We start from the raw sequence: 11841 nt of genomic DNA, 5'->3' as shown, positions 1-11841 counted from the left end.
AGACAGTTACCATTTTCTAAGGGCAATTCCATTTAGTATTGAGCCCTGAATCAGCCTTTTGCCTCTTGTCTAATATTTTGCATTTTCAGTGCTAAGGCAATGACTGCATTTTTGCTTCAATTTTATGCAATGCTTGAGTCATGATTAGATTCCTACAGCAGTTATCACTACCACCATCGCATACCCAGGCATTTAAAGTCCCCTTTCCAAGGGCTTCTCTGTCAGACTAGTATTTCCAAAATTCAGCATACATCCAAGGGTTTGGCCCAGAGACTTATAACTTCAACACAGTGTTGTTATAAACCATGGGAGGACAGCATGCCCTAGAAAGAGTATGTGCCTGGTTCATCTTTAAAGATACACTTTTAACAGCATTTTATCTTCCCAGACATTTTGAAATTCATTAAAATGAAAAATACTTCTTTTGGGTTCCTGGAACTAGTTCATTCTTTTAAAATAAGGGATAGATATTTTAGTAACTGTAACTGTCAAAAAAGATGTCATGTTAGAAAGGTTTAGGAAATACAGGCTGCGTTCCTGAGAGGCTGCAGGGAATTAACAGTACTGGGGACATTACGTTCTTTTATATTGTACTAGCAGGGCCCAAGGACCCTCAAGTGTGGTTTAATGACAAGATTAAAACTGCACAGAGCTTCACAATTTCCTTTTCAAAATTGCCTAAGTATTTGAGCAAGGGAACATGACTCAGTTACACAGAGGTGAGCTAAGTATTGCCACACTTGCCAAAACCAAAAAAAAATTTGCATACATACTGTAAATGAGTGAAGTATCAGGCACTAGATGGGCACTCTTCAGGCAGATGGTCAAAATTAAACGTATAGACATAAGAAAGTATTAAATGCCATTGGTGGGTATGAGTTGCAGGCAGAAACTAAAATATTTGATTCAGCTTTTTATGAAACAGACCATTGCGAGGGCGAAAACTCATGGACTCCACACAATCCAATATGAATTCAAGCGAAGCCATTTATTACAGAAACAAGCCTCCTTATATATGCAGTTATTTCCTGATCACGCATCCACGCTCCAAGCATGCATTAGCTGATTGGATATTGTCCATGTTAATGAGCTGTCCACGCGCCCGAGTCTCACTGTTGATTTACATCTTGTTGAGGCCCTGTTATTGTAGAACTGCCTCACTCCCACAGCAGGTCCTGTTTTCAGCTTTCCAAGGCGGCCTTGAAATTCCTTTGGGCCTGGCTAGTTCAGTAACAAATCTCCATCTAACAGAAACCCATCCACGCATTAACTTCAAGAAAATCCCTCAAATCTCCCACAGCCCATCTTCTATTAGACACTCACAATGAAGTTTCAAAAAAAAAAAAACCAGAAGCAAAGAAAAAAATGCTGTTGTACACTCTACCAAAATATTAATCACACTATTCACCCTGAACATCCATCTCAGTAACAATTTGATTGATCTGATCGAATCTTTAATAGTATGGATTTAACTCAACTGAGAACCTAAATGCAGCAGTGCAGCATGGCAAATCACACAAAATATAGTAACTACCTTGAACGCAGGAGAAGATTCCTCTAGACCAGGGGTGTCAAACTCATTTTTCACTGGGTGCCACATCAGCCTCGTGGTTGCCTTCAAAGGGACTATGGCAGAATGCAAACCGCCCCCTCTCTCCCCCCCCTCCTTCAGTATGGAAGGAGTAGGCACATATCCCTCTCTCTGTTGTTTGAAGCTAACAGCTTCTTTTGTTTGGCCCAGAGCACCCCAGCCAGGGCCATTAGGAGAAGGGATTGCCAAGGCGCCAGTGAGTCGCTGGGCACCTGTGACCAGTGTGGGGGATGTTTGGAGGCTTCAGGGGCACCCCACACACGGTGTGGGGGTGCAGAGAAGCTTCTAGAATGCCTACAGTCAGGTCTGATCAGCCAGTATAAAAACGGGACTCTCTCGTCGAGACTGGACCCATTGTCGCGGGTCTCTCGGAGCACGAGCTGAAGATGCTGCTGCCGAAAGCCCCCCTCCCCAGGATGGAGACTCCGCTTGCCTTGCCGCCACAGGTGTGAGTAAAACTTCTCGCAAGATTGCGAGTATATTTATCCGTTCCGTGCACATATGCACGTGTAACTTCCCGTGCTTAATACAAGCATGTATAACTTTATTTCCTCGCACAATCGCGAGTGTATTTATATTCCGTGCAAATTTGCACACGTACTTTAAATTATTTCCTCGCACAATCACGAGTGTAACTTTATTTCCTCGCACAATTGCAAGTGTATTATAAATTTATCCTCACACAATCGCGAGTGTATTTTCCTCCCGTGCTTCCACTTAAGCACGTGTAGTATTCCGTGCACATTCGCACGTGTAAGTAAATTAACCCTCGCAGAATTGCGAGTGTATTATAAATTTACCCTTGCGGAATCGCGAGCGTACGCTTTACCTGTATCTCTCTAAGAATAATCCCGCACCGTGTTCAGGCAAGTGTGTACTCCTCTGGGACTCGGGGGTGGTTCCGGCATTGTTTTGGGTGAAACCACGTGCATGCACTCTGTGGACCGCCTGTTGTATTAGTTGCTGTCCCTTAATAATTTTCCTCAACTGATACCCAAACCTATATTTAAGTCACTTTTGGAGTGCTAAAACCCTGTTTCTCACCGGTTTAATAAAAGTTGGCCTCGGGGTGCCTCCGTGACTGGATAAATGTGGAGTAGTTACGTTTACTAATTTCATGTATATTATACATTTATACCACCATACATAACCATGAGGTTTCCTCACTAGGACACTAAAGTATCTTTTTGTGTCCTACGTGGTGTTCGATTCCTGTAAAATATATTGATTCTTCAATTTTGCTTTTCTAAGAAAAAGTAGTTTTGTTTCATCTTTTAGATACCAGTGGTTTTGTTGATGTATGTAGTATTTCTGTTTCTATCTATAGATACTCTGGCTTAGAACAAATTTGGCAGCAAGACAGTGTTAAGGTATTAACACACTGAAGTATAATATACATCCTTTGCACATGTCACAACATCTGAATTTGTAGCTCTGAGATTCTGCTTGTTTGAGTTTATTTCCAGTGCCTGCATTTGTATAAACTTTGCTAGAGGGACAAAATAATACAGCAGTTCTGAATCTAAAAATAGCTTTACTAGATTTTTTTTATTATGTTTTACATTTAAAGTAACTAAGATTCTCCGTTGCATAAATCTCATATTTATGGTTGCTCACTGGGTATTAACTGAATAATTCAGCATGCTAAAATTGCAATAGATGTGCAATAATAACAAAAATAAAAAATGAAGACAGCTGCTAAATGCACCATTTATCTGAAAGATGAGCCTAAGTCACAACATTTATATCTAGATCTCAATTTTCCTCTTTTTCAGGTGATGCGGATGTACTGCTGGTTTTTAACTTACCTCCCATTTAAATAACCTTTTTGTTTGTGTGTATATTGCTTGTTTATTTTTAACAAGATGAAATAAACATCTGGGACTCAAGTGACTTTTTTTTTGTAGGTGTTCATTAAAGTAGCATAAAGAATAAATGTTTATCAGACACAGTGAAGCTCACCGAGGAGCAGGTGTTTCAAATGTCCACAGACCGGCTCACTGGCTCTCAGGGTGTTTAAAGCTTGTGGTTCCCACCCTGATGCAGCCAGACAGTGCAGAGATCTTCAGCTCGGAAACTCGGGTTGCTGATGTGATGGGAAACAGTGAATGTTCTGCTTACAAATTTAGACTTCTCATCCCAAGAGGTCCTACTAGATCCCAGGCTCAGGGAGAAATCCAGGCTCTTTTTTCATGCCACATGTGTTTCAGAAAAATAATTCAAGATATACGCATTTACCCATCAAAAGCCCAGAAGAAAGATATTTCCTTCTTGTGCAATGTGAGCAGCCCTTTGGGTCTTCATCAACATAAGTCACAGCACTCACTGTGAACCTGGTGGGAATAAGCGAAGGATCAGAATGTATGTATTATTATTTTCTGTATATTGCTCTCACTGGTTCATTTATAAGGCTTCTGTCTCCCCAGGTTGTATGTAAATATAGATATAATAATTGCTGAAAATATATATAATAGATTTTCTGGAGTCTAACATACTAAAGTAGTGTGAGAGCCCACATCAGAGTTCCCCCAGTCTCTGTGACCTGCCTGGCAGTGAGCAATGGACTGAGAAACACTCCTCGGTGCTGTCACTAGGGGATGCATTTATGTATTTGTATATAGGGGTAATGAATTCCATGCTTTTGCTTTTGGACCTTTTTTCTTTCTCATTTCAAAAGTGCAAGCAAACAAACAAAAAATCCCAAGTTTCCCAGTTATCATCTTCATGGATCGATATGAGCATGGAAGGAGAACACAGGATACACCTGAGCAGCTGTCGGAGAAACCTGCAATAAGAAGCAGGCACCAGAGTCTGCAGAGACAGCAGAAGGAAGGTATTTGGAGACTGGACATGTATGAGATTTTTAGTAAAGTAAATGATGCATAGCAAGGAGCAAAGCTCGAGACACTGCAGGAGCATGCCTTATCCTGCCAATGAGATAGTTTGAAAAATACACCAATTATCTTCTGAAGAACCACTTTTTTCTCATGAAATTTCACTATAATGAGGGCAAGCAGGGCAGGAATGCCACAAAAATAACTGTTGCTGTGTACTCTATAAAATTGTGCTTTTTGCACTGGCCCAAACCAGGAATTGAAGAATCACGAAGAAAACAAAGAGGAAAATAATGTAACCAAACTTCTCCCAACAAAACAACAACAACAAAAAAAAGAGCTAATGAGCTTATACTACCAAAGCTGTGTTTTAACCTGCGTCAGTTCTTTGTTGCACAGGACATCGTTTGTATTCTGACTTCTGAAACAGCTGGAATAAATCACCCGAGCAGCAATTGCTTGAAACACACATAAAATCTTCTTATGAGCTGACCTGATGTATTATTACAGGAAAGTATTTTGTATCCTGGAAAAAAGTGGCATTTACAATCACTTGAGCTCACAAACTGTCAGTTCCTTCCAAGGTACAAGCTTATTACCACCAGAATATTAGAGTTCCATAAAACAAACATTTCTAAGGTATTTTAGCAGAATACTTATGAAATGGATTACTGGCAACGTTTCTGTTCTTGATTTTATGTAAAGGAAGTTTATTGGTGAAAATTTGTCTAGTCTCTGTGTACATATTAAACGAAAGATTAGTGAAATGTATCTTTTAGAGTTGGATTGTGTGAACTCTTAAACTTTTTTTTGTATTCACTTAGAAAAATAACTCTGATATGAGAGTGCTATTAAATTCACAGTTCTCCAGAATTACTTTATATATTCTGAAAAAAAAAAAAAAAAAGTATTCATAACTATTGCAATAAGGTTATGAATTTTACATTTTCAAATATTCACTAATTCCAATCAGTATCCATATATCCCTATGGTAGACCCTATGGTGGAGTGTCTCTACCAAGCAACCTCAGGTTTACATAGAAGTAAATGACAGCGAAACATTTTACAGAACACAAAGGATTTGTCATACCAGGCATCAAGACAGAACAAGGACTGCTTCTCTAAACTACAAGTTTCTTTTCCCATGAGTTGCACACTGGTGGAAATCTTTACAACAGTTATTATCTGTTCTTGCCACTTTTCCTTTCTAATAATATCTGGTACTTCTTACCTGCACATACAAGACCAAAACCCTGGTGAATTTATTCTGAATGTACAAACCACAAAATCTGGGGTTTGGCACAACGTCAGCGTGAGGAGGACACACGCACACACTATTGCAAAGGCCGCAACATTTCAGCCGAGAGCTTACAAGGTTGTCATAAACTCATGCACGAGGAATGCAACTCCCCACGAATTCAATAGTGGGTCAGATTTGTCTCTTGAGATTAAAGCTCTCATTATTGTGTTGGGAGCAGAGGAATTCAAAGGGGGTGTCTGAGTATGATAAATGTCATTGCTGCATGCTGAGAACTCCTGCTGCCCATTTCACTAACACAAAACTTGTAGACATTTTGCTAGCTATAAATCCTCCCTGAGTTTACAAAAATCTACCGCATAGCTGGTCACATTTTAAAAGTTTCCTAAACTCTGAAAGATTTTACTGGTTCGAGAAAGATTCTTTGGATAGCATTATGGCCCTGCTGATGTCAACAGAAGTTTGGTCATTGATTTTAGCAAGGCCAGAATTTCAAGCCTAATAGCTGAAGGGGATATCTGTAAAAAAAAAGAAAGTACTTAACCAACTACTGGTTAGAGCTTGCACTGATCGAGGCTCTGCTCATGTTAACATGGCTATAGCTTAAATTTGCGGTCTACAGAAAATTCAGATAACTACTTGCAACCTCTTCATTCATGCAAAAGTTTGAGTCTTAGATTTTACTTGTGAGCTAAGTGACACTACTCTGTTTTCCCAAATGTACACTCCCACTTACTCTCTTCAGCATCTCCAAATCCTAGACAAATTGCAAGTCAGTAAACAAGATGGTTTGCTGTGTAAAGACCTCATCAGTGAGACAGAGACTGTGTCCTTGGTCATAGAATCATATCAGTTGGAAGAGACACTCAGGATCATTGAGTCCAACCATAACCCAGCTCTGGCACTAAACCATGGCCCTAAGAACCTCATCTAGAAGTCTTTTAAACTCCTTCAGGGATGGTGACTCCACCACTTCCCTGGGCAGCCTATTCCGCTGCTTCGCAATCCTTTCTTGGCACAACCCGAGGCCATTTCCTCTCATCCTATCACTTGCTACTTGGGAGAAGAGACCAACCCCCTCAATTCTACAACCTCCTTTCAGGTAGTTGTAGACAGTGATAAGTTCTCCCCTCAGCCTCCTGTTCTCCAGGCTGAACAGCCCCAGTACCCTCAGATGCTCATCATAAGACTTGTTCTCCAGGCTCCCACGAGCTTTGTAGCCCTCCTATGAACTCTCTCCAGTACCTTTCTACATGGTTAACAATGAAAATACCTTATCAGATTTGTCCATGAAATTCCATGGCAATGTATATCTGGGTACTTGCAATGTGGTCTTCATGCTGCTTCTGGGGCTTTCGCTGAGTGCTCTCCATAGCCGAGGTTTATGTTGCAAAAATCTGCTGAATAAAATGTCGACCATATTTCTTTTTCATGAAACGAACCAGCAAGATTCCCCTTCACACAAGCCACCCGACATTCAGGAAGCGAGGAATGATGTGCCAGGGGCTGATCAGCCAGGCTCTGTACCCATGCAGGGTGTGTTGTGAGGTTGGAGCGGGTCTCTGCACACCTGCCTTGACACTAGCGCCACATAGAGAGGGGTCTGCACAGGGATCTCAGAGTCAGCAGTCTGTGACCAGGCACAACACTCATCTGCCAGTGGAACCCCCTCAGGTAGATCTTAATGAGACTGTTTGTCAGGGTTTGGAAGATGTGTAGGGGAGTTTGGCAGCATTTTATGGCGACGAAAGCACTCGGTGGACAAATGCGCTGTATGTTCTTACAGTGCCATCTTGTGACACACCAAGGTAAAATCCGTGTGCTCAGAATTGACAAATATAATACTGTAATTCTTTTTATATGGGACTTAAAAGTAATTTCCATTAACATGCTACTGAAAACTAATGCATACAACGAGTCTCTGCTAATTAGCTACAGGTCATTAATTACTTTTAGTTTATTCATCTTAAATTTTGAAAATCCATGTAATGCTGAACATTTTTCAAACCAATTCAATAGCAATAACAAAGTAATAGAGCTTTCACAAGCATCTGTATCCCATTTTGGACAAGGGTCCAGTCTGGGAACAATGGATAAATTTTGAAAAAGCCATGCTATTTAAAACAAAATTAAGTTTTTTGTTTGTTTTGTCTTTTGAGGTCAAAGATTTCAAATGCCCTTCATTTACTGAAAGGATCACAGAATCACAGAATCGACTGGGTTGGAAAAGACCTCAGAGATCATCAAGTCCAACCCTTGGTCCAACTCCAGTCCATTTACCAGATCATGGCACTAAGTGCCATGTCCAATCTCAGTTTGAAAACCTCCAGGGACGGTGAGTCCAGCACCTCCCTGGGCAGTCACTCCAATGCCTGACCACTCTCTTTGGAAAGAATTTCTTTCTAATATCCAGCCTAAATTTCCCCTGGCAGAGTTTAAGCCCATGGCCCCTTGTCCTATTGCTGACTGCCTGGGAGAAGAGACCAATCCCCACCTGGCTACAACTTCCCTTCAGGTAGTTCTAGAGAGTGATGAGCTCACCTCTAAGCCTCCTCTTCTCCAGACTGAACAACCCCAGCTCCCTCAGCCTCTCCCCATAGGTCTTGTGTTCAAATCCCTGCACCAGTCTTGTTGCTCCTCTCTGGACCCATTCTTTCGGAGTGCACTGTTTCTCAGAAAGGACCAGGCCACTACATTCAGCTGATCCCTTGGAAGTTTATTTAGACCTTTCTAGATCTCAGTGTTTTGCTTCCAGCTCTTGGACACTAGTCTTACGCTCGGTGTGGTTCTGATGGCACATGGCTGATTTAGTAGATTGAAATATGAAAAATTCCTCATTCAGGAAGTTGGGGCGTGAGTCTTAGACTGACTGCTTTGAAAATTAACACTAAAACCTTGGACTGGCATTGGCTGGAAGCCAAAAGAAGGACTATAACCTGGGGCTACCACTCTTACTCTGACCTAGGCCATGGGAAAGGCTCAGTCAGGTTCAAGTACCAGCAGCCTGTCTCAAATTTTTCATCAAAACACCAGTAATGCTGGGATTTGAGACATTTTAGATGAAAAATGAGGATCAGTAGAACCATAATGACAAAAGGCCGTTTATGAGATTACTGAAGTCAAAAAGATATGGTTTCATGGCAGCAGATACTGATTCCAAACTATTTTCTTATATAGGACTCCATGCCTCTATTCTGAATTAGACAAATTACCTGCAAAGGTGAACTGATACACTCAAGAAACCAGATCCTTTCATCAGTAATCAATGCACTGGGACTTGTCGGAGTTATCAGAGATCTCCAGCTGGGAGCTGTTCTGCAGCTGCTGCTGCCTCTGGAGAACTTTTTGTCCATTGCCAAAGAGAGCTGGAGGTGGTGTGGTGAGAAACCTGCGATGTGACAGGGTACGGTCTCTGCCCCCTGAGCCCCAGCAGAGGGAGAGCAGATTGCTCAACGGAACTGTCACTTGTCACAGTCCCATTTGGAAGGTCGGTCTGGATAACCTGATCCAGAGATTTTGCTCGCTTTCTATCGTCCAAATAGAAAATTTGTCCTCTATATTTTAATCATTTGAGAGATCTTTATTTTGAGATCTAAAGCCACAGAAAATACAAATTTAAAGGAAGAAAACAAAAGAGACTTCTATTTATCTCTGCATCTACATATCTCTGGTAATATTAATTTCAACACCCATGGTAAACTTGGTTTACTTGCATGAATAATCATAAGTGTGTTTTCTTAGTAGTTTTCTTCTGTGCTTGGGTTTGATATATATTTCAAAAATTAGAGAAAGGAGCAAGCCCACACCTATGCTTTAAACTTCCCAGCACATTTTATTGACATAATTAACTTGCAAAGTCACCTATAGTTTTATTGACAGCTATCTTTCCATGATGTGTGACTGAGTTGTGTGACTCTTCATAAAACTGATATCTGCTATAGCAGGGTTTAGAAAATTTATTGGTCTCTTGATGTCGTTCAACTGCAAAGTAAGGAATACACTGTCACATGCAAAGTCCTAAACTTTCCACAGAGAATACCTCTAAATAAGAAAATGGTATTCAGCCTTGATATATGGTATTCATCTCACCTAACTTCAGACATCAATAGCATAGACACAGCTAAACAAGTCACACTAGTGTCTTTTTATAGGGAGTTAAAATGTGCTTTGGGATCATGTTCTTCTGATCTACTTTAGCTATCTACCTGGAGAACAAGATGAATTTATGCCTAGATCATATTGACAAAAGTAACTGCCTCTCCATTGATCGGGGTAACCAGCTCAAATGTAAACCTATCTTTGGTTAAAATAATGCCCCGTCCTTTGTAAAAAAAGGCAATAACAATGCATTAATAAGTGTCAATTTACAGAGCAATTCTCAGACTTCTTTTTAGTTGATGTTTTATTATTATAACATCATTCCATTTTCTCGTGGTTTGTTGCAAATCTCATATTATCTAAATTGGTTTAAGTCTGATACACAGCACAGCCACACTCCCAAAGCCTTCCCTAAAGCTTAATTCTGTAATCTGCAATTTGGACTATGGTAACTGCACAGTCTGTAACATTTGCCTGCATCCCACCTAACTTAGAAACGGAACATTGTTCGCATGGTGTGATACTGGCTTTAGTATAGTAGGTGAAAAACCTACCAAATATTTCTGCTTCTTAATGGAGAACTCTGTCTCTTGTAGGCGGGAGGGGAAGTGGTACAGGAATCTTCCTCCTTCTTTGGGGAGAAAGAGATTCAAGCAGATAAATGGTTGAAAAAAATTGTCCAATCTCTTCTTGATCTACCAGTAGATCTTGAGTATATAACGAATACCGCTAGAATTGGGCAGCGTTTCCAGTCATGTTCACTGGTTCACAGAGAATTATTTAGAAACTCCTACAGGAATGTTCTGCCATAATAACCGGAATATCAAATTCCAGCTGTGCAATATAGTGGATTTATTGGAATAAAAGGTTTAGAATATTGGAATAAAAGCTTGGAAAGTTTCAACCTCAGAAACAGTTTTTCTTTTTTTTTTTTTTGTTTGGCCAGCTGGATTTTTTGTTCCTTTGTGGGGGACACTTTGTTGTTTTTTGTGGGAGTTTTGGGGTTTTTTTTTCCTGGAAACTTTATTAAAAAAACAACAACCAAACAAAACCCTACAACCTTGATCTGTCATTGTTATTAAGCTAAAACTGTGGCAATATTATGATCACCATCTAAAAATGATTAAAATTGGCCTCACAATTTGTATAGCACTATGGTAATTGTACTGTCCTTATAATATTAGACATCCAGTCCAGAAATTCAGTTTATTAACAACACCTACTTTTACTGATTTTCCCTACGGCACCTTTTGACCAACGCCCTGAAAATTAAGCAAACTTAATGAATTTAGTTTCACTTCTTACTTACAAATGAAATCAAAATACTGACCAAATTCTAGAGAGTGAGAAACTGAAGCACTAGGGTCTCATCTTTACAAGGAAAACATTTGAGTTCTCATACTGAGTTATGAAGTCAAGTTAAATAATGCAAAGTATCACTGAAGTCCAGACAGTTTTCAACCTTGACATGAGTTGGCAGGTTAAAATAAGCTTGTAGGAACAGTTTTTATTTGATCTACTAATTGATGAGAAAACTAAAATTATAGTTTTGCTTTCATTAGAATTTAATTGCATCTGGGTTGGTTTGATTGGGTTAGGTTGAAATCAATTTTTCCCCCCGAAAAAATGCAAACAGAGTTGTAAAAAAAAAAAAGACATTTGTGATGTGTTATGTATCTACATTTCAAGTTACTCGACACAATAGTGCTCAGCAGTCTAAAAAAGATTAGCCGAAAGTCTAAGACACAATTAGAAAGATTCTACTCAGTTTCCTGAAATCCAGGTTTTGTCTTAACCTGTGTGAAGCTGGCACGGTGCTGCCCCCGCTGAAAGATTTCGGCTGAGTGCTATTTAAAAATAAATCAATAACTGAACCGCTGATTATGGTATAAACATGATGTCCTCTAATCTTTGAGCGATCTATTTTCCCTCCAGTGCACATGCCATTATCTGAGTAGTGCTGATGGGATTTCCAACCGTGTGTCCAGAGACCAGGCCTGACTCTGGGATATCTCTGAGAGATATTGAGCATTTGCCGTTCTCATTGACCTGGACAAGAA

The sequence above is a fragment of the Patagioenas fasciata genome, chromosome 2 (genome assembly GCF_037038585.1).
Source record: "Patagioenas fasciata isolate bPatFas1 chromosome 2, bPatFas1.hap1, whole genome shotgun sequence".
In the NCBI taxonomy this organism is placed as follows: domain Eukaryota; kingdom Metazoa; phylum Chordata; class Aves; order Columbiformes; family Columbidae; genus Patagioenas; species Patagioenas fasciata.
Note: the sequence above shows the minus strand (reverse complement) of the source record.